The sequence below is a fragment of the Microtus pennsylvanicus genome, chromosome 16 (assembly GCF_037038515.1).
Source record: "Microtus pennsylvanicus isolate mMicPen1 chromosome 16, mMicPen1.hap1, whole genome shotgun sequence".
NCBI classification, from domain to species: Eukaryota; Metazoa; Chordata; class Mammalia; order Rodentia; family Cricetidae; genus Microtus; species Microtus pennsylvanicus.
Window position 1 is genome coordinate 41,718,661 of NC_134594.1, and position 22,165 is coordinate 41,740,825.

Here is a 22,165-nt window from a genome sequence, read left to right on the forward strand (position 1 = left end):
AAGGTATAAGCACTTCCTAAATTCCTCATATTGTTCCCTTTGAGTGTGACAGTGCTTCAAAAATAAGGCTTGAGTGTGACTGAAGCATCTCTATCCAGAATCACTCCTCGGTGACTTCAAGCATCCCTCATCTCAAGGTTTTTTTTTTCAAATGATAGTGTCTGTGCTTTATATCAATGTCCAGTACTTTTTATTGGAATGAATAGCTGTTTATTTCTTTACAATTCCTTCTAAACAGGGACTGCATATATAGCCCAAGCTTGCCTTGATTTGTAATTCTCCTCTGTCAGCCATCATCTGGGATTACTTGCTGCCAGCCTAACTCTACATAATTTATAGTTTCATTTTATTGTTATTAATTTTAGCTACCTAAACTATACCTCTCTCTAATTCAGTTGGATATAACTCAGATTAATTTAAACATGTAACTTAACTTCTTGAAAACTATTTTAAATATTTATCTACTTCATGTATAATTCTAAAAACCTGAAAGCAGCATATTTAATTTCATTTTTCTACTTTCTTTTTTCTAATATTTGAAATAGTGTTATAAAATATTTGTAAGTAAGGTATAACCCACATAAAATGGTATTTTAATTTACCAAATATCAAATAACTTTAGGGAATTTTTTTATATACAAAACAATACCATAAATACTTTATTTAGAATTTTAGGTAATCCTCACCTTTTTGTGATAATTGGGGTTACCAAGTTTTCCATTGCCCTAGCCAACATTCTTTAATGATTTGAAGTTTAGGCATACTACTGATATATTTCTTAAAAAATTTGTTTCACAAGATGTGTTTTTAATTGTATTTCTTTGAATGATATTCCTATTGGATGGTGAGTTTTAGATAGACCATTTCCGGTTTTATTGTTTATGGATGTTCTATTATCTTCTGGCTACCTGTCCGTTAATGGGTGTTCTATTGTTCCGGCATTTCCCTCCTCTTCCTCCTGTTTCTCCCTTCCCAATTCCTCCCCACTCTTCTTTCTTCGGCCCTTCATTTTGCCTCTCCTCGTATTCCTCCTCCCCCCTCTTCCAGTTTTTCTTACCCCACTACTTCCTCTCACTTCCTTACCTGGTACAGCACTTTAGACAAAAGACTGCAAAAGTGAGCAATGATTTAGCAAATTGATTTTGGCCACTACACGAAAGATAACCCGCCTTTTCCATCACTTCTTTTAGCTTTTCAAAAAAAATGAAATATTGTGGTAACAGAAGAATAGTTTTCAGTTTAGAAAATAAAAGTGTTGCTCAAATTGGGCAGGAGAGACAGAGGCAGAGAGAGAAGAGAGAACAAGAGAGAGGGAGACAAACAAAGAGGGAGGGAGGGAGATAGAGAGATTAAAGTTTTTAAGAGTGATACACTCTTCCCATACACTAGTTCTCTTAAATATATGAATGTTACATTAAAAAGCAAAGTGGAGGTTCTTAAATCAAGGCAATTAAGTTGTTATTCACGTGGGCTTCATGTATAATTACACAAATTCAAAACCATAATTTCTTTCAAACGTGAGTGAGATGGTAAAAGGACATATGGTATCTGATGCAACAACAAGAGGTTGAAGCAAACTCATGGCCGGCCCCCAGCCCACAAAAGCAAGACTCTATAAGAAGTGAGAAATTTCAAGGACCAGGATTTCTCCTGGAATCTCTAAAATAAACAAAACCTATATCTAACTTGGCTTTATGTTTTTAAAAATGAATTTGAATTTTGGGTCTCCATAGTGTTATTTCACTCCAAGACCATTCCACACATTCTCTTTTAACAGATTCAGTGTATCTGGCTTTTTGTTGAGATTTTTTATTTATTTGAAGCTTATTTGTTCAGGATGATAAATATAGATCTGTCTGGGTTCTTCTACATACAAAAATCCAGATTGACCAGTATGATTTGTTAAAGATGGTGTCTTTTATCCATTTGTATTTCTGAACTATTTATCAAAAATCAGGTGTTCATGATTTGTGTCTGGGTCTTCAATTCGATTCCACTGAGCTCTGTGTCTCTTTGCAAACCCTTTGCAGTTTTCATTTCCATAGCTCTGTAGTACAATTTGAGATCAGAGATGGTAATTCCTCCAGTAGTTATATTGTTACTCAGGGTTGTGTTAGCTATCTTTGCTTTACATAAAACTTAAAATTTTTTTACAATGAAACCTGGTCGTGATTAGCAGCATTCTCTGCTCTGCCTGGACTGCCAATCACTTCATTCCAAGATAGAGTTTCTGAGAAGGGTATCAGGTTCTAATTATAAGAGTGGATACATCCAGTGTGTGTGTGGCCTATCGTTTTCCTAAGAACATAGGGTTTACTAGCTATCTTGAAGGAGGAATGACAAAGGCTACTTCTGAGATCACATAAGATTGTCTCTAGGAAGCAGTTTTGTATCTAATATTACCACAGAATCCCATATGCTTATGAAGTTGGATTCACAGTGAACACATTAAATTCCTGTACAAACTGAGCTGGTACACCTTCTTTGCCTGATTTTGAAACCAAAACTATGATTAATGTTTCTGGAGACCATTTCTCCTGGGATGACAGCAAGCCTACTCTTCACTGACAGCTTGTGATGTAGTCTTGTCTTGGGTTATAAATGTTCAACGTCTTGTGCTGTTTTTATTGTGTTTAATATTTTTTTTGTTTTTTCCTTATACTGCTAAGTTTCTCTTACTTCTTCCATTCTTTCTCTCTGGAGAGATCAGTCTCTTCCAGCAGGCTAGCCATCTTTTTAATCTATACTGTACCCTCTTTTCCCCCTTTGGAAAGGAAGTTTGTAAGAAATTTTCTTCCTCCTTTTTATTGATGCTTTGCTTTCTAGCTCAGGCTTGGACTTGTGTGTCTCACTCTGTTGTCCTCTGGGAACTGTCACAGTGAGAGATAGGAAAATATTACATCTGTCTGCCAAAAGCACTCACAGTTCAAGCAAATATTTCCACCTTGTCCTCAGTGATTTGGAAAATCCCACCCAGGGGCTTTGTTTCAATCAAACAGTGTGCAACCTGTGTCCAGACAGAATCCATTATTTTCTTCCCCAGATTTTGTTTTTTGTATATTTTTATCTTGGCAGTTCCTAACCTCAAATTCTCAAATCAATAGACTCCCCACTCTTGTGCCCTTAGGTCTAGAGGAAAACGTCACACAATCCCTGCAATCAGTATCACTTTGAAATACCTTCAGAAATCTCAGAACTTTAGACTTGTTTTTAAAATATTTTGTACAATTTTATCCACAATTTGTATAAATGCTTAATAATATATCTTTAAAGTAGCAAATCTTTCAAAGTAAAAGTTTGTTTATACTTCATTATTTAGTATGAGACTATTCATTTGTTTCCCAGCCTCCCAGACATGAATAGTCACACAGAAACTTTACTAATTATGGAACTGTTTGGCTGATATCTCAGGCATATTTCTAGATAACTCTTACATCTTAAATTAACCCATTTCTATTAATCTATGTATTATCAATAGGCTGTGGCCTACTGGTAAATTTTCTGGCATCTTCCTCCTTCGGCAGGTACATGGTATCTCTCTGACTCCACCTACTCTCTATATATATCTCTTTCAGCTTGGCTATATTATGTCCTGCCATAGGCTAAAACAGCTTCTTCTTTAACTAATGGTAATAAATCATACTCACAGCATACAGAGGGGGATTTGACATCATCTCCCCCTTTCTATCTAAATATAAAAGAAAGTTTTAAATTTAACCTAGTAAAATTACATATAACAAAAGAGTTATAAAGCAAGAATTATAGTTACAATATTTCTTTGTGAGTCTAAAACTTCAAGTATAATTTATCTTTTATCATAACTAAGGAAAACTATAACTATCTGTCTTCAACTCCATCAAAGATCCCAGAAGGATATGTTACCTAAGTAAACAGAAAGTGCATTGTAAGCAACTTTCAAAACTCTAGAATTGACAGAGACAGCTTGCTGCCTGGAAAGACAGCCACCCAAAGTTCTTTTATCATGTTGGAGCATCCATATTTAGCCTATAGACCCATGGTATCTGGCAGATTTTTATCATGAAGCAGAAAATTTGAACGACTGTTTCACCTATATTGGCAGCTCGTTGTCACTTTCTTTTGTGTCCTGCAGAGTGTCTGGCAGACCCATGAAGCAGGAACCATGAAGGACTGTCTTACCTTCTTTTGGCAGATTAAGCAGTCAATTTTCTGTGGGTCTTGATTGCTTACTTTCTACAGCATACCATCAAGCAGTTCATGAAAGACTAATTTCTTGCCCAAATGGCTAGCAAACTCCATAAGGTGACCCTTTGATGTTCATCATCCTCTTGAAGTAATTGGGGTTGCCAGAAACAGTCATGTCTCACTGTTGAGAAATGGCTAAGTCCTTAAAACATTTTAAATGCCTTATTCTGTAGATCTTTGAAAGATTTGAAGGATAGTTATCCATCTGAAATATATCTCTGTATATCTAGAAAATCTAACTAATTTAATTAAAAGTTTGATTATTATAAATAACTATTAATCCATAATTTTAATTATGTATTATATTTTAAATGAGCTGGACAAACATAATACTTTAAATAAGAGTAGAAAAATATATACACAGTGTAACAAAATTGACCTTAAATTTGTATCAATAGACAAAGATCCATACCAATGAAAAATATTAATTTCTATATAATATACCATTTTGGGGAATTTGAGCATTTTTTTTCTCTAAACTGCTTCTTGCTGTTTCTTGGATAAACTATTTTTAGTGTTCAAGGAGACCATTTAAAGGATCTTGCTCCATCAGACCACATTAGCCTGGAAGGAATCCACAGGTTCCACTCCTCTGTAGAATAAAAGCAGAACTTTTCCAAAATAACATGTCCTAGGACTCAGATTTTGAAGTCAACATGCCTTTAAAATATATATGATGGTTTAGCTTAGCAGCAAGTAAAATAAAATGTCTCTCTGTACTTAGCTCATTTACATTAAAAAATTTAAAGGAAAGACAATAATATACATAATACAGACTATATTTTATTTTTACATGTCTTATTTTTTAACTCATTACTTTTCAATATTTAATTTATTATCTTGACTCCTTTAATCTATGATTGTCTGTACTCTTCTCTATACTCTTTTTCTTCTGTCTCCCAAGCCTATATACATTTATATCCAACACTGTGACCCATTCAGAGGTCCTTTCTGTCTGAATCTATCTTATTATGTATCTGTAATAATTTTCTGACCAGGAATGCTTTTTTTTTCTTAAATGCTAAGCAGACTTGGCTAGGATCATTCCATGGCCCTACCTCTTTGCTCTGACAAAGGCATGTGAGCCAAACTCATTGCCCCGTCTCCAGGGTTGCAGTGGGTCTATGCTATCATCAAATAATTTATAGCACTCTGATCACAAACCCCATTCAAGTGCTCAGCTTCCTGAAAGAGCCAGAGCTTTTCTTGCTGCCAGAACAAACCAGAAAACTGTCTTTCAAAGAAGCCAAACAGTTGTTGCTGCTAATATTGAGTCAGGAAGCCTCTCTTAAAGGAGCCATGCCTCTGATGACTGACAGCAAACAGATCCTATCTGGAAAAAAAAAAAAAAACACAACAAATGTGGCTACCAAGAAGCGGCCCTTGTCTCCCATTTTTGTAGGTATAGAAGCCCCCCCCTTTTTTTTATCTGTTTTAGGTCTTATGTAGATCATACCCCATGGTGGGTGCCATTTTGTAAGCAGAAACTGCTCGTTTGTTTCTTGGCATCTCAGACATTTTCTCTCTCTTGTACTGTATTTAGGTATCTAGGGTAATATCTTACTTATGGTTATGAATCAATATTTTCAAAACAAATGCTTATACTTGATTAATAGTTTTTCTTCATGCCTGCTTCTAGATACTATCAAAAATATCTGTTCCCTGGGATTTATAGTTCTTTTGGCTTTTCAGATTATATCAGCTAGACTACTAAAATTTCTTCTTCAACTCAATACCTTCCTTAAGAGTCCTTTGTATGTATATGTACATTTTAGGCAGGGCAGATTCAGAGTTTTAACTTTTTATTCATATTTGATTATTTTAGTCCTTGAATATATCTTCTTAATAATTCTGAGGCTCTATTGCATTTTTATTACTTTTGTTTTCATTCTTTAATACTTGATATCATTAGTAAGTGTACTTCTTAGATATTCGTAAAGAAAACAGAACAAAATAATTTCATTTCTGATTTAGTTTTTAAAAGTTTTCATTAAGTTTTTCCTTATTCAAATTTCTTAACTTATGGTACATTTGAGAATTTAAAAGTTATAGACATCCTTTATACCCAGGAAAACATGAAAGATGTTGGCCTTTATAACTTTCTTTATAAATTTCTGTATTTGAGGTCTATATCTTGAATATGAGAAACTTTTTTTGGTACCCATAGTTTTTGGCTAGTATGTTTTCATTAATTTAAAAAGAGACACCATTTGGTTTGGAACAACTAACATGAACAACATAATTAGAACAACATAACATACCAATGGGATGGTGCTCAAGAATCATGTCACGTACCTCTGTAAAGTAGCCTAAAAGACCCTCCTGCATAACAGAGCATTGAAAGTCACTTTAGTACTGCCTACATAAAGCTGATACTAATAACTCAGATCACTATCCTATGTATTGTGCTAGTGAAATCAACTTTTAAAAACAAGGAAAGAAAAGAAAAAGCCAAAATGTCCCATTATATCTATAGACATATTAGAAAAAAATCAAAACTAACTGAATTGTTTCTTAAAAGAACTTATCTGCTTCAACCTTATAAATAATAATAGACCACATTGTGTCTGTGGAACTTAAAACTGAGTGATGATAGCCTATACATAAGGCAGTCTGCTTCCTAAAATCTGGATCATTTAGACAACTCCGCTTACATGAACACAGATATTCTCTGATGATCCCCACTGGTAACAAATCTAATTAGCCCTTACTTAAGAAGGTCTAATGCTACCTACTAAGACAGCATGTAGAAATTAACACTGGCATAGTCAAAAATATTCAGTTTCAAGGAGTGTGCTGACACAGAGTCCATCTCAAAATCCCCAGGTTCTTCTGAATTTATCTTACCAACCTCACTTTGGCCTGTCAGTTTTCCAAAATCTAATATAGTGTGTGCAGAGATTAAAAAAAAACAATAGCACAACTCTATTTTCTCCCTGTTGTTAAGTTAATAACCAAGTAAGGGCAAATTACAGTAATAATTCATAGCAAAGAAAAATGTGACCTGTACTGTGAATGCTGGTGCTTGAAGACTCACAGGCATCTTTGCTCACAAGGGACCTCATCACATAATGGCTATTGTAGCTAATGTTGTGACCATGTCAGAGCAGCAACAGGTGGCACCTCACTTGAGGAGATGAGCCCACCAGAATGCAAGGCACTGATGGGTGAATCTTCAGTAGAAAAGGCCCTGAGGGCTTCTGCTCCAAATGTCTGTTGTTACAGCTGTGCCTTTACATGTTGGCCACTGCCATTTTTCTCTGCTATCTGTCATGATGTGAATGGATGTGGGGCGATCCCCACTGCCTTAGATGTAATATAATTATCATGGAAATATCCCATTCTATTGGGTATTTTTACTTGTGGATTATTATGAAGATTTCCTCTTATGCTGTACTGTTCATCTGAAGCAATGATTATATAATAATCATGTTAGCTTAAATAGAAGTTGATGATAGAGGGTTTTTAATAAATATAGTCAGGGATTGTGATAGAGATTAGTTTAGTGGGAAAATTAATATAGGTAAAGACAGGATATGGTTTCACCCCTGATAAAGCAGGGACTGCAGAGGAGGGAAAATAAGAACAAGGAAGAGTCATGCAACTAGGACTTAAGAGTCTCTCTTGAGGAACCCTATAGACTTAGGTTGATAATTAAGAAAATTGAGTCCCAGAAGCCAAGATAGCTCAAGTTCTTTTAATGTTAGTGTTTGGAGATGTGGCCATTGGTTTCGGTGTGCATTATAGCAAACCATAACTTTAAATAGTGAGTTAAGGTAAAGTTAAGGGATTTTGTTTTGTTTTTTGGTTGTTTTTTTGTTAATGGCTTTAAGATGAAAAATCTTGGGGAACAATTAAGTTTATAAAGACACACTTTTAATAGTTGAACATGGAACTCAACAAGTCAGGGAACATGAACAATGGCAGCTGTGTTGTTGTAGCCTGAAGTACCTTTCTTGTTAGCATGGGTTGGTGATCAAGGGTGATAATTAATTCCTTGTGCCTATGTCTGCCCTCAGATTCTTGATATAAAAAAAAAACCTGTTGATGAGTTGGTGTGCACCCTAAGGATTTAAAGTACATCTGACTGATTGTTTTTCATATATAAAAGTTTAGATTTGTGATTCTTTAAAGATTTCTTGTGAGATTACCTTTTGATATAAATGATAAAAAGATTGATCTTTACTTTGTAACCACTAAATGCAGCCTGCCAACAAATATAATAGCTGACAAAAATACCTTGCTTATCTATACTTTGTTAATCTATAAAAAGTTGTTTGGATATGAGTGTATGTTCTTTGGACAACTTGTTTTCCACCTCTACTAATGTAAAATATTCAGCCATGTAAGGCATATGAAAAACAAGCTTTTTTTTAAAACCTGGATTCATTGTAATCATTCACCTCAAAAATGGAAAGTAACTACATTGCAATTTTATACTGCTTGAAAGAATTTGCTGGTATATATAAACTGTAAAAGAGAAAATTAACTTAGTAACCAGGCACATGCTTTTAATCCCAGCACTTGGGAGGCAGAGTTAGCTAGAAAAAAAATCAAGAGAGACAGCAGGGAAACATGAAGGCAGAAGAACAAAACAAAAAAAAAAAAAAAAGAATAGATTAGAACAAACAATAGAAAGAGTAATAAAATGAAGAACTCAACTTTGGGACTCAGAAAAGTCCTAGTGTGTCTGTTTGACTGTCTAATAGTTTGCCTACTCTGCGTCGCCTCTTCAGTTTCTTTCACCTGCTGAAGGTCTGCCATTCGTCAGCATCCTAGATGAGATCATGACACGTTGGAGGTGTGTGTGTGTGTGTGTGTGTGTGTGTGTGTGTGTGTGTTTCCCTTTTTTCTCCCCGGCCCCAGATGGTTAAGCCCCTCACCTCCACAGCTTCAGGGAATGAAGTTTTCCCTCAGATAGAAAAGGCAATTGAGTGGTAAATTTGCCGACTCTGATCGCCCTCAATCCCTGAGCTGCTGAAGGCAGTCCTCCTGGCTGAGATACAGCTGCATCAGGAGCCTTTGTTAGGACAGCAAAGCAGATGTAAAAGCATGAGCTGCGCATGTGCACTCTCCCTACAGGAGACTAATGAGAGCTGTTTCTCTCTCCTGTTCTGGGGATTTAGGGTAGGATAAGGACAGCCCTAATGAAGCCAGAGACATGCTTACAGTCTTGTTATTAAAAGCAGATTTCCCAGGCAGACAACTCATTCATAGATACTATTACCTTGTTCCCACTTTGATTAACTTATACTTAAGTTTCTTAAACCAGAATTATTTTTACTTGGGGCAAATGAAGGTTCCTAGCCTTGATTCGATATTTTGGTATCACATATGTTCTTAAGATTATAACCTAATTATAATTAGAGAGATATATTTAAATTAGCACGATATGATTTACTAGGCTAGTATACAACATTCTGCAGGAATATTTCATGGGTAAATTGCTACTGTGTTTAGAAGTAATGAGAAAACTCTAAAATAATCATGAGGTAGCCAACACTTTAAGAACAGCATAAAGACTAATTAATGTAACGATACTTGTGTAACAAGAGAGTCAAAGGAGGTTAATGTGGTAATGATGCCGATTTGAGCTTAAAGATTTAGCAGGAGGACATTCACAAGATAGCTTAATTAGACGTTAAGCGCTCTTTGCAATTTGCATGTGCACTTGTTAATACCGATAATCTAAAAATAAATTTCACTTCATTTAAACTAGTAATGTATTTACCTTGTGTTCTGGGTTTTCTTTGCTTTTATTGGTGGAAAGATGTCATACTTTTTGTCTACTGAATAAAATTTGTTGTTCTTTCTTCTTATGTTATTTGAATTGTAGTTCAAGTCAAAGTAGTTACAATAACACATTTAATTTTCCAAACACTAGTATAAATTAATGAAGTTATAACAAACAATAGCTACACTCATGTAACTAATTCTCATGTGATTAAAAAACTTGTTTGAAATTTATCAGTAAACTTGACTTTATTCTTTTGCATATATATATTATTATTTATTGTTGTCCAATAGATGGGTACAGCACTTAAACATATAGAGAAATAGACCACTCTCTACCATAGCTAGTCAGTTATAGACTGTCTTCTGACACTGTGGGACAAGGAAACATACATAAAATGTATACATAAAACATAAAATGTACATACTTTTATGAGTTCTTCAGATTAATACATTTTTATTCTTCTTTAATGCATTTTTTACTAAATACACTTCCATGGTCCTTTATTACACACTCTAGTGAGATTTCATAAGATCCAAGACCTTGTACATGGATTTTCTTTTACACCACAAGAATGCTTAAAATAATTAGTGTATGGTTTTTGGTATAAATGTTCTTATTTCCTTATTTCTTATTTCACGTCATTTTTGTGAGATCAAATGAGATTTTTCTCATCAAACATATCAATAAACACTGAAAAGCAAAGTAATCACTTTCACTTTAGATAATTGTCAGCAGAGTTCTTTATTCAATCAATATTCAATTTGAAAATTATACTACCATCACCTTCTATTTTAATGTACATATAGATTTGTTATTAGATTTGAATGATACATTTATTCCCTAAATTTATTGTTTTTCCTTGTATATTTAAGAGAACTAGGAATCTTATTTTATTAATTGAACTATTTTCAGCATATCAAATAATCAACAAATGACTTTTGTTAAAACATAAATGGTCCATTCCATGTAACCATATTTGCTTTGCTGGCACAAGTAAAAATGTACTCTTCAATAAGCTCATTGAAGCTTGACATGACAAACAAATTCAGAAAGAATGTATAATTTGAAGAAGAAATCTGTCTTAAAATGTGCTAAGAATATATCCCTTACTTCTTTAAGTTTTCTATTAATGAGCAAGATTGCAAACTCAGAAAGATAAATAGTTATAGATATCTGGGAAAAATTTCAGCCTTGCAGCATTTTAATTTCTTGTATGTGAATTTATTCTATTGTTTATTGAGAGTATATTAAGTACAAAGGGCCTTCTGTTTAGTTGAAACTTGTAGATAAACTAAACTTGAACAATTCAATGCCAATCAAAACTTTCATATCGATCCAGTGAAAAAGTGAACTGCTTTTCTGACTAATTTGATGAATGTGATGATCCTGACAGTCATGGAATGTCAAAGTAACAAGGAACATCAGAATAGACAGAAGGCGTTGATGGCTTTACTATTCAGGATATGGAAGGTTTTTGTTGTTTGTTTGTTTGTTTTTGCTGCTGGTGCATTGTCAGCGAGTGCATAAAAGTTTCAGACAGCTTCCCCTAGGGAAGTGGGATTCTTCTGCAGAACCACTCCAAGTGAGATGTGAGAATATGCTTCAAAATTAAATGCAACCTGTCTGTCATTCCCTGTATGATTTACAGAACAAAACAGAAGTTGGGGATTGCTAACACACAACTTTGGAATCTCATGTGCTCCAGCTTCTGCAACTTTTCAACGCTGACATACTGCACACGTGGAAAATTTCACACCTAACCTCATGTGATGAGTCGTAGATGAAAGTGAGACACACAGAACATTTTGTATGAAGTTATTTTCAGGCATCCTGATGAGTTACAGTAAACATAACTGAGTTTTGTATTTATACTTGGGTGAGATCCCTCAGCTATTGCACTATGTATATACAAATTATCTAAAACCTACTAAAACAATCTGTAAAGGTTTGTCATCATGTCTTTGAGTTAATGATGGTTAACATGTGTGCCATTTGTGGCTGTCAGTATACTTCCATCACTATGAATAGATTATTTATTCTCTTAATGTTCTGTTGAACAGTTCAGTTTTTGATTGAAGAAAACTAGTTATTTCTTATCCCCAGGGGCATAAGGCAGAAAGACCAGGAATTTGAAAGCTTCCTGGTCTAAAAGGAGAGTTTCAGGACAGTCCAGGATATATAGAGACCTGTATCAAATAAAATAAATTAAGACACAAAATAATGAGTAATAAATATACAAGTTTCTATAACAACTACTAAAATCCACAATGGTTATATATCCTATAAAAATTTCTTCAATCAATGCTCAAATATAGTGTGACAAAAAAAAGATGGTTTAAAAGTAGTGAGACTTTTAAGGATGATGAAATGTATATAAAACTACTTTATATTGCTGGTGCTATTTTGAAAAATGAATATAATACCTAGAATGAAGTAGTACATAGGTAAGTCAAAGAAGGGATAAACAGTACAGACAGGGAAGATAAACTACCTACATCAAGTTTAATATATCATTTATTTACATCAACTATATTGTTTATCAGTTGAGATGTTTGAGTAAATACTGTTATTTTTAGTAAAACATATTGTAAAGGGTCTGCCATCTATTGATAAAACTGAAAACTGCAGTCTTTCTTTGAGTAAGGACAATTCATATTTTGATATTTGTAGGTCTAAGGGTCCCAAGTGAGGTATTCTTTGCTGCTATGATTATCGTCTAAATTACTATTGTATCAGGTCACAATATGAGAAATATGTTAAATAATTTGCTTTTATGTAGTCACACATGTGCATATATTTATATAGGTATGGATACATGCATATAGTTAATAATGATTTATGTGTATGTAGCCTAAGAATGGGGATATTTTATGATAAAATGTAATAATTTGCATTTAAATTTAATCAAACTATGATTAATTTTAATAATATTAATTTGATTAATACATAAAATCATTTTGCATATAATTTAATACTTATTTTCTTTTAAAAAAGATAAGCAATGAATATCTGTATAGTGAGGGATGACTCATGATTTCATTTTTATCTAGTTAGTTTGAACAAATCTGTAATATGTTTACAGTATTTTCTTTTTAGCACCTACTACATCTTCTTTGTATGTTTCTCTTTTAAAAATTTTAGATTATTAAGTTGTAATGGATTAGAGGATTCTCCAAATAAGTTGGCTCTTTTGAATTGACATAAAGCAATTTTCTAAATCTATGAATTGGGAATTTAACATGTTCAAGTTTGCTATGTAATATTTGACAAAAACAGGTGTGTGCTCTCTGGCCAAATTGGTGGAGGGAGCAATATCAAATATTTTAGGAGAGTAGATGGGTTATAAATATAGTCTTTTATTAATTACTTTTTAAATTTCATATGTTTTGATCATAATCATCTATCAATATTTCCACTGATAATTACTTCAAGATCTACACTCAAACTTTTCAACCCATCAAGTTCAGAGGGTTGAAAAGTTTGAGTGTAGATCTTGAAGTAATGGCTTACAAATTCAAGTTTGTGTTGCTCCTGTAATCAAGGGTGTGGGGCCATCTACTGAGTGTGGTTGACTTACCAGACACTATGTCTTTAAAGAAAACAGACATTTCTTGTTAGACGCTACAACTCTTAATAAAGCCTCACTTGGTCATAAGGCTCATGCGCCCCTCCACCCCCATGTTAAAATGTCTGTCTTATTGTTATGTAAGCCTGGTGTTGGCATGGACAGCTGCTGTGAGTTCAAGCATTAGTTCACTAACTACTTTTTATTGCACTAAGCAATTTCTCTGATAAAATCTGAAATGTGCAATAATTTATCAGTACAGAGATACAAATCAAGGAAACAGTTTGATAATGAAAATGCATCCATTTCACATTGTAATAGTAATAAATCAGGCCTCTGTGAGCTTCCCAGCTATTGGGCCTGGCTATTTTAACAGTAGCTAACGTGAATTTCCTTCTGTGAAGTGCAGCATTATATCCAATCAGAAAGCGGGTAGTTACTCAATATCTGTGCTACTATTGGTGATTACTGTGTCTCCCTGGTTTATATGCACAAGTTTGTCTAACCATTCATCTTTTGAAAAATGACTACATTAGTCACAGTAACATCCTACTATAGATAAAGGTTAACACAATAATATATAGATTTTATGTGAACAAGAAGTACATTTTCTGGGATAAGTGCTTAAGTTTGACTGATTGGTAATATGCAGGGTTATTATTTTATATTCTACTCTGTTTTTATTAGAAAACAGGGAATAGTGTTAATACTTTCTGTAGTAAGAGGCTGCTCATTCATTTCCTGCACAGCCACCCAAACCCAAAATAATCACCCAGAAACTCTATTACTCACAGAGATCTGAGATCTGCTTGCCTCTGCCTCCCGAGTGCTGGGATTAAAAGTGTGTGCCACTACAAACCAGCCTCATCTTGCTTTTTTATGTAACTCAAGACCAGTTATTGGCACTGCCACAGATGGTCCAGCCACAGCAATCATTAGCCAAGAAAACCCCTATGGTTTTGCTCACAGTCCATTTTTATCGGGGGAGGCTTTCTCAATTGCTCTTTCCATTTTGCGAATAACTGCACATTGAGTCCCGCTGACGATAGTTAAACAGGACGAAGCCAGCACCTCTTTATAGAGCCCAGGCTGTTGTGTATCTCACAGATCGCTTTCCTTGAAGTCACAACCCTGATCTCTTTAGAGCAGTTTGAAGCCTGGCCTAATGGTGCAACATTGTAATCCCTTCCTAGAAATTGTACATTTTATTTCTTAGAACATGCCAGCAAGTGGGAGAAAAATCTTTCAAATTTTACTAAGCTTAGCAAGGACACTTTCAAATAAGTAATTTGAGACTCCCAAATGAATGATTTAAGTCATATATGTAAGTCAGTTAAAGATGAAACTATCAAAATAAAATAAAATAAAATAAAAGTGGTACTAGGCTATAGGTCAGTATCTTTCTCTTTTTCATTAATATTTTCTGTTATAGTTTCAGAGAAACAAAATCTTATGTGTTGTCTAAAAATGTCTTTATTGAGAGAGAGAGAGAGAGAGAGAGAGAGAGAGAGAGAGAGAAGAAATGGAGAGAATGTGTGTGTGTTGTGTATTTCAGGAAGAGTTTCTGAAACTAATAGCTTTTGAAACTTAGAAACTGGAGTTTGAAAGCATCCACAGCATTAAGAATGAGTAGATCAGATCCAATTTAATCAAACTGAGACAAACTATTGCCATCAAAGTAGCTTTAAAATGAGTGATATCTCAGCATAGCATAGAAGACAAAGACCTAACAAACAAATCTCAGAAAAGATTATAGCCATATGTATACTGATCTTAATTTGATACTTTACCTTCAACGTTTGTTACAGCCTATCCATTCATGGAGACCACAGTAATGTGATCAGAGAGCTCTATAATATTGACAAGAGGCAGTGTGAATCTCATGAATATAAAAAGACTGCTTTGGGACAATGTTAAAGAGAAATTGATGGCTTTAATAATGTCAGAGACAAAAGGCATTGGACTGGCTCAGTAGCATTTAAAATATTTATTAAACCCAGTCTGTAATTTTTCATAGGAAAGTTGCTTTAATGACAAAGAAAGTCATAATACAAACAGGGCAATCCAGATGCCGCTGTGAATCAGCACTAGTTCAGACACATTTATAGTCCTGCCCTCAAGCTTTCTCAGAATCCTTTCTCACAGTTGCAGCTGTTTGAATAATTTGTGGGAGAGCTGTGATAGAATCCATCAGAACAGAGGAAGATAAGGGCATTGAACAAATGAAAAGTAATCAGTGCCCTGACTATGGACCAGTGGAATGAAGTCATCACTTCGGTCTGGATCTCTGTCTCTAGCTAAATTCCATCTGCATTGAGACTGCTTTCTGCATACTGCCCACACAAAGAGCAGTAACTCTGACAAAATACAGTCAGAATGTGTGGAGATTGAGACAGAAGCATCTTTAAGGTTATGAAGATAATATCTTATCATTAGAAATTTTCTACTGTTAGCTCAGAAAAGTTATTAGAATGAAATTCTTCTTTTGGATCTTTCCTAACATAGAGAGAAACACTTGTCTATCGAAATACAATGAGAGTCGTCAGACTTTTAGAATAGATCCATGTGTCTGATAATTATATTCCTACTTATGCTGAATACAGTATAATTTTCATAGGAAACTTTCACATTGATAGCCAAATTTCCAGAAAGACTTAAGTAAATATAATTATAAATATTATTCTTTATTTTATTTACATTTTAAGTTGTACCTTTTGAGTATCAGAGTTTCATCTCTAAAGTTTGGATGACTCATGAAAATGTCGTACATACTCTTTAATGAGCTATTTACCCACTTACAGTATCTTATTATTTGCATTTACAGTATGTGAACCCTTACACAACTTTTGGTTATTTTTCTTCAATTTATTTATATGCTAATATTTATCTTAAACAAACAATTGACTACCAAATTTTCTTGAAAATTTTTACTGGAATTCTTTGAAAACTTCTATAGATGTGTTAATTTATATGGCAATGATACTTTAAATAAAAATTTTAATATACCTAAATATCTTTCTGCATGTCATAGATAGTACAACTAAAAGTCTAGTTTTGAGTTTTAATTCCAACTAGTTGAGTCTTGTAGAACTATAGGAAGAGGCATATTATATGATCAGGATTGGATAATAAGCATTTGGGTGAGAAACACTTTCTTTTTTCCCTTGTTTCATTTCTAAATTGTGAACTCAGCACACTTTGACATGTTAATTCAGAAAAGAAAGAAAATAAAAGGTTAGTGGTAATATAAACTTGGTTAATTTTTTAGCCTAAATATTCAAAACAAACAAATCGAATGTTTTGTTAAAATTTAGATGAGTAAAACTTACATATTCATATCATTTGTGCCCCCTTTTATTTTATAATGATTCAGTTATACATTGCGGATTATTTTAAGAACACTAACCCAGTTATTAAATAAGTTTAGATATTCACTCAGTATTGCATCATTTTGCATTATTTTTATTTGACTATTTTTTCATGTATGTGTGTATTTATATTACACCTGTGTGTATCACATGTGCAGGTACATCTATGTGCACAGGTGTGCATGAAGGTATGTGTGTGGTGTGTGTGGAAAGGCCTTAAGTTGATAGTACGTGTCTTCATCAAGAATTCTAGAGTTTCTGCAGGTTTCTTGTTGAACATTTAACTCATCAGTTCTTACAGTTCAACTTTCCAGTCTACTGTGCAGAGTTCCATCTCTGCCTCCTAAGTAGTGGGATTGTATGATATTACATACCTGCTTTACTTTTAGTTTGCTTCTGTGGATATAATTGTGGTCCTCACACTTGAAAAGCAAAGACTGAGAGATCTGACCAGTTCATTATTTGGCAATATTGTGTGAAATAAGCAGTTTAAACACTTCTGACTGGAGATAACAATTCATAATTTATTTTTGTGAGATATCAAATATCATTAGGAAACACCGAATCACAGATAGTAATGATTTCAGTGTTCAGGAGACTGAGGCAGGAGGATTAGAAGTATGGGGCCAAACAAAGGTACAAAAAAGGGTGTAGCCATAAAACTGACTGAACTCTCTTCTCCAAAGAATTGAAAAGAAAGAAAAGTGAAAAAAAAATAAATAGCAAAGAGAATATTGAGAAACTTACTTTCATGTACAGTATTGGAAGTCTGTGTCAGTGTGGCCAAGTTGGTTGCTCAATCTAAGCTGAATAAAAGCTTGTCCTGGGATTTCTACTGCTATTGATGAAACACTGACACCAAATCCAAGCTTAGAAGTAAGGGGTTTATTTGATTTATGCTTCTACCTTATAGTCCATCACTGAAGGAAGTCAGGACAGAAACTCAAACACGATAGGGACCTGGAATCAGGAGCTCATGTAGAAGACACTGATTGTTCATCATGGCTCTCTTACCTTGCTTTCCTATAAAAACCAGGATAACCAGCCCAGGGATGGCATCACTCACAATGGGCCAGACCCGGCCCGTCAATCACTAATTAAGGAAATGTCCTATAGCTGGATCTTAGGGAGGCGTTTCTTTCCCCTGAGATCCCTCCTTTCAGATGAATGTAGCTTGTGTTATGTTTGTATAGCCATGGAAACCCTTTTACACAGATAAGATCCCTTCCATATGTACTAACAGTTAAAAAGAAAAGGCAGATTTATAGTGTCTTCATTATAGAAATGAATGTCCCAAAGGACTTGAAGTATTCTTTGGGGGGATTGTCAGCTTCTGAATTAAGGTTGCCATCAATCTTTAAACAGTTATACTTTAAACATGAATCTCAGGAATGAACTGTTTTTAAATGCTTAGCTTGTTACTGAGATGCAATAATTGCTATACCAATCACCTCAGATTCTGTTGCTTACCACCACTTAATGTCAGTAGTGTAAGTGAGATGTATATTTCCCCAGGAATCTGTTGCTTTCTTGAAACACATTTGATTTGCGTATTAAACTTCAATGTTGAAGATGTAGTGTTCGATAGTTTCATTTCTCTCAGCTCAGAGTATTTGGTGAGACGCCGGTGGCAATGCAGGAAAAATTGAGGCTCTTTGAAACCCTTTCCTTTGCCAGTCAGGATTAGTGTGACTATAGACAGCCTACATAAAATCTATATATTTTATATGAATTATGTAGAATCTATTTTTCCCTTTGAGTTTATTGATAATTACTCTAGAAAATTAATTCTCTAATATGTTTATGCTGTCTCTTATTTCCTGTCCTGAGAGAAATGCTGCAGGCTGTATTGATTCTCATTTTGGTCATAAATTCTGTCAAAAGATCCACTTTCTTTTATTAAATATTTATTAAGAGTTGTTTTCCCTTCTGGCTCTTTATATAAGTCTTCACTAAAAGCTCATTTCCAGACACTCTGCTTGTTAGGAGATTGGAGACGGGGTGTGAGTGTTTCAAAGGCATTTTGTATGAATTTCCCAGGTGTTCCAGCATACCCTTTTAAAAAGCTTTTGCTTTTCAACTTAAACAAAATAAAATGCTATGAAAGCTACTCAGTGGCAGATATATGAGAAAAATTTAAATTTGCACGTGACACTTTGGCCAAAGTTATCATGGGGGCCTTGAGTTGCTTCTGATTCACCAAAGCAGATTATTTACATTGTAATCACTGGTTAAGAAATATAACTAGATATTAACTCCCCAACATGCCTATGTTCTATTTTTTGAATTGTATTTGCAGAGGGGATAGGATTCAGCTACTTCCTGTGTTTATGATTTTGGATATCTATGAGGTTTCCAAGTTTAAGAATGCTAAAGGCAGTATCAACAGAGTCTAGCCTACAGTTCTTTCTAAGGTTGTCTCTGATTCCTCTGTATTATATCTGTTGCATTTGGTGATTGCCTCATCTAGTCTTTAGAGAATCACCAAAAAGAGAGAAGAGGATTCAGGTTTGATGGTAGCTACATTCTGGACCTTATCACCAAATCTTGTGATTTACATGGGGTTTATAGTGTCAGCAAGATCTAGAATAATGGTATTTTCCTTGTAAAATCAGATTTCAATAAACAACAGAGTCTCAAACATTCTTCTGAAGTTATTTTTTTGGTCATTTTCTTCGGCTTCATCTATATACATCTGTTCAAGTCTTGCCATTGTAGAGTCAACAGATTTTACTGGTGTCATGTTGCTCTTTGTGGCATTGTGTTTGTTCTTACCTTTACTATTCATCTTTTTCTCTAATTGGTGTGGTTGGGGGTTTCTGCGATTCTGGTGATTAATCTTCCAGGTGCCAGTGGATCCAAGGCTTAGATGGTTTTTCCTCATAGTGCAGTCAGTTCCATTGTTCTAGTTACCTCATTGGTCACTCTGCATTCCTGGAGTCCGCTCAGCGGTCCAGGGGTTTGTTCTGCTCCTGTGAAGTTTGCTGTCTCAGGACTGCTCTGGCCTAGGTTGCCAGCTAACACCTGTTTCTGTAAATCTCCCTAGTCTTGCATCTGCTCATGCAGAGGCCCCTGGCTTGGGGTTAGTCGTGCAAAGGTTTCTGGCTCTAATCTACTCTCTCAGATGTACCAGACTTGGGTGTGCCCAGACCTGTAGAGGACCTGGCTCAGGCCTACTCCCTCAGAGGTTTCAGATTCACACCCAGAACCTGCAGAGGTTTCTGATACCTCTCTACTCCCTCAGAGGTTACAGACTCACGCTTGGACCCGTAGGTGTTCTGGCTCAGGTCTACTCCCTCAAAGGTCCCCGATTCATACCCAGACCCGCAGAGGTCTCTGGCTCTGGTTCACTTGCTCAGTGGTTACTTCCCTGTACTTACTTGCTCCTGTGGAGTTGCCTCCTCAGGCCTGTTCCAGCGTAGGTCTCCGGCCTGGTCCTGCTTTTGGAAATGCCCCTGCTCCAATGGAGTTCACCCTCACAGGCCCACGCTGGCCCAGGTTGCTGCCTCAGGCCTGCTCTTGTGGAGTTCGCTGCCTCAGGCCTGCTCTGGCCTAGTGTTATTACTTCTTTTAGTGAAACAATATATCAACCTTTAAGGACTTTTTACTAGTAGATTAAATTTAGGTAAATGTTCTAATACATTTTAAAGATCTTATGCTATTTGTGTTGATTCTGGTAGAAATCCAGATATGATGTAAATCAGTGATATACTGCTGTAGAGATACTACATTGTATGCCCATCTATCTAATCCTACATTGCCTCTTCCCAAAGAGTCCTTATACTCATCCAATTAGTAAATGTTCCTTCTGTTCTTTCCTCCAAGCATTCTGTCAATCTGTTTCAACACATTTACCCATATGCTCTTCATACAAATTGACTGTTATTGTGTATGACCTTTCCTGTCAGACTGATTTTGTTTAGTATCAGAACTTCAACATTTGTGTTGTAGTATCCTTAAGAGCTTTAAGTTCCCTGGAGATATTGTTGTATGTTGTAAAAAAAAAAATCCCACATGTTGTGATTTAGTCATTAGTTGATGTTCATTTGTATTTTGAAATTTCTCATAATATGAAAAGTGGATTTTTATTTTGAACTATTTTTTTAAACCAGTTTTAGGTCTCTGAAGATCATAAATAGCTTGCTAATACCTGTTAATGGTAATTCTGGTTAATTCTAATTTTGAGTCATCACATAACATTGTCAAGAAAGATAAAGGGGGACTAAGAAATGCAACTTAGTGGTTTGAAGTACTGGTTACTCTTTCAGAAGACTTGGTACAATTGCTAAATAAATTCCAGTTACAAACTTGCACCTCTATACCCTGCTTCCTATTAATGTGTATTCTGGGAATGTCATTGAAGTACCATATTTTGTGTCAAACACATTATAGACAGCACTGTTTTCTAGTTTTACTTTCTTCCATTCATTCTTATTGCTTTAGATTTATTTCTTTTTTTTTATGAGCAAGAGTGTTTCCTCGCCACGTACGTATGTATTGTGTGTATGTATGTCATGTATGTGTTTAATTCAAACAGAGGTAGAAGAGAGTATCAGATTCCCTTAAACTGGAACTGTCAAAAAGAAAAAAAAGAAAAAAAAACTGGAACTGGATGTTTGTGAACCACCATGTTTGTCCTAGCAATTGAACCAAGTCTTCTGACAATGTTATGTAATGATCCAAAATTTTAGTTCAATTAAAAATCAATTTATTTATTTTTATGTTGGTGTTTGTGGTTATGGGGCCATACCTAAGAAATCGCCATCAAATTCAGTATTAAAATGAGATACTCAGTTATTCTTATGCTTTCTTTGTTTCTTTTATCATGAAAATACTATAGTTTACATTTCATTTACTTTAAATACTTTCAACAATGTTTTTTAAAGTCTTGCATGTTTTTAACAAAATTTATTGTTAATAGTATGTTTTTAGTATACTATTATGTGTAAAATATTATTAATCTCTATATGTGCTGTGTTAAGGAAGAGTATGCCTTTCTAACTACACAGTTATTTAAATAACTGAATCCAAAAGGTTTTAATTCTTTATAATGCTTTTATGTGTTAATTTAATGCATAAGTCATCTTGTAGTAGGAAAGTAGGAGCCTATTTAAATTTCATATTTTCAAGATTACAGTTTCTGAAACATGATAGCCCATGTTTGAATTGTATTTTTTCTGACATAGGCCCAGAATTATCTTTCCCCAAGCAACCCTGGGATATTTTAGTAGAGAATTATACCAGGAAACTAATTATACAACCTAATGAAAA

General features: G+C 34.6%; 1 protein-coding gene across 1 annotated transcript in view; it reads left to right on the top strand.

The window, feature by feature from the left end:
- The window catches only part of Fstl5 (follistatin like 5), a 405,920-nt gene that overhangs the window by 286,785 nt on the left and 96,970 nt on the right, over nt 1–22,165 (top strand). The gene's annotated exons all lie outside the window — the stretch shown is intronic.